Here is a 2,821-nt window from a genome sequence, read left to right as displayed (position 1 = left end):
GGGACGTACGGTATGTGCCTAAAACACTGCAAACCTAGACAGTATATGATAAACTTCGTAACAGAGGCACAAACCAAAAGCAAGAGTTTAGTGAGAAGAAAAGATGTAAAGTCTGGATTCTTGGAATAGGTGACATATAAAAGGATTTCTCTTAACAAAGAATGAGGTAATGGTGTCCCAGACAGATGTGATAGCATAAGTATCAGCATTTAAATGAGAAAATTTAGGGAATGTAATCTGACTGTCTTCTGTGGAACCTATATCGCCCTCCATTGCCTGCATCATTTTTTGTTTTGTTTTTGTTTTTTTCATTGTTATAAGGATCAAGAGAGACAGACTTTCTAGGGAAAGATCTGAGACTAAATCTAGCTCTTCCTGATATGAGGTATTAATTATTCAATGTCCTTCTTCAAATTCAAGTCTGGTTAATAAAAAAAAATTCAAGAGATGTGATCTCTGTTCTTTCTATAGATGGAAACGCATTTAAGTGTTGCTGAAGACACAGCACAAATCCAAGATAGAGGTTGGCTTAAGGCCAGAGAATATTTCTGCCTTATCTACACACACACACACACACACACACACACTCACACATACAGAGAGAGAGAGAATGTGTAATGGCTGGATGAAACCACTTTGCTTAGTTATTATTTCCTGATGTCATAGTGGAGATTAGAGGGAAAAGGAGACTCCATTTACTATGATATGTCTAAGAGAGGGATGAGAAGAAGGTTTCTGAGAGTATATGCACTCAGCAAACTCTGACAGCCTCTTACGTGATGGTCACCATGCTGGGCTCTAGACAATGTAGTGGCCATGGATAGGAAAACGGGGCACTAAAGCATTCCCTGATCTCTCTGGCACACTCCACAAATAGGTACTGATGGAACAGACTCAGAGTTGGGCAAAGATGTGTGTCTACCGCCCTGACCCAAAATAAATCAGCTTCTGGATTTTAATGGCAATATCAGGGATTTATAATTTTCAGATCATGTCCACATGTGTTACTTCATTTGACCCCATATGCATTCAGTCTGGCTCAGCCCCATTACCTGCTTCACTTCACGCACGTGCATCATGATCAAGTACTTGCTGGGGCGGGGGGGGAGGGGGGACACATACTCTAGGGATATGCTAGTGAGAGAACCCTCCTCAAACAAGCAAGAAACTTTACAAAGATTTTCAAATGAACAATTCTAAATGACTTGTCCATGAAAAATAATACAGCTGTGCGGTAATGACCCAATGAATGTGTCTCCATCCGCTGAATTACAATGAAGAGAGCTTTGTTGGTTGGTTTTACACCAGGAAAGGTCATCCCCAGCCCCTCCTAAAGCCATCTACAGATGCCCTCTGCCTCCAAGGAACACCCAATCCTCCTACCCAGAAACTTCTATCCATCCAGCTCTCCAGTCCTGGGTCTCTCCCTTCCCAAGGTTCACTGACATTAATTTCCACTCCTGAGACATGCATCTATCCCTCATGTGTGCAGCATGAAACGTGAAACTGTCCGGCCCTTGGGACAGAATGAAGAAAGAATAGGGAAGCCCAAGCCAGCCTGGCACTCAGCCCTGCTCAGAACTCTTGAAGTGTCTGTGCATCACACAGACATAATAGCTGAGACCCTGTGTGTGTGTGTGTGTGTGTGTGTCTGCATTTCAGGCAGAGGCAAACAGAAGCAATATTTATCCAGCCACCTTCTCAACATAAAGGGGGCAGCCAGGTGCCCTTCATGTCCACAGAGCAGAGGTCCACCCCTGAGTGAGGGAGGTCACAGTTGAAATGGGTTTGAGGGCCAAATTATCGCCCCTCCCAGGCATTGGTTTGCAGTGCAGAACCAATTTGAAATTGTAGCGTGATCAGCAGTCTCGCCGGCGGAGAGACCAGGACCAGTGTAAAGCGAGGTAATAAATCAAGGCTCAGTTGCCCGGAGTGGGGAGCCCTGGCTGAACCGGCCCAGGCAGCTGTGAGGCAGGATTGAGATGCATTGGCAGAGCTGTGACGGTGACCCCCAGGCTGAAATAATTGGGGTTGGGGGAGGTGCACTGCGGGTCAGACGGAGGGGCACTGGAAGAATATATGGGCGGAAGAAAGCTTTCAAAAGACCTGCCCAGACAATGACAGGCTTTGGTCAGAGTAATTATCTGCCATGTTCATACGTGCTAAATTCACTTCTAAAGGAGAAACGGGCGCTTACACAAATACACAGGCACAAAAGGGAAGAAAACCCTTCTTGAAGGAAACGGAGTACGTATAGCAAAAACAATAGACCCCAGAGGGAAAGGTGAGGGAAACTTGAGCAACTTCATTTCAAGGCAAACAGTGCCCTCTAGAGGCGTGAGTGCTCGATGCAAGGGAAGTGGAACAAAGAAGTTCAGGGGAACGCAGTGCTGGAGATGACCCTCTGCTCTGGCTGTTCTTGAGATGGGGTCTAGATTCAGGGACGGGGGAGGGAAGTCCCAAGTATTTCCTCCTTCTCAACGAGTGTCCATGACCCTATCACTCTCATACTTTTTCTCAGATGACTGACATAACTCCAGTCACTGAAAGGAGACATTTTGACAAACACAGTTCCAAAGGGCCTGTTGTTAGAGCAAATGTTCAGTTTCAGTGTGTGGCAATAGAAATGGGGATTTTTCATAGAGAACCTCAAAAAGAGGAAAATTCAGTACAATGGGGGGTGGGTGGGAAGGGGCACAGGGACATGTTAGATATAGCTTAGGGAATTCGCTCTTTCCTCTTTCAGTAAGGCTCCATCCAGAAGTCATTGCTTTCAAAAGTCAAAGAGTCCCCCGTGGGTCCCTTCATGAGCCCCTGAGCC

This window comes from Aethalodelphis obliquidens, unplaced genomic scaffold, assembly GCF_003676395.1.
Source record: "Aethalodelphis obliquidens isolate GAN/ISIS:26980383/991018 unplaced genomic scaffold, ASM367639v1 scaffold109, whole genome shotgun sequence".
NCBI lineage: Eukaryota > Metazoa > Chordata > Mammalia > Artiodactyla > Delphinidae > Aethalodelphis > Aethalodelphis obliquidens.
Note: the sequence above shows the minus strand (reverse complement) of the source record.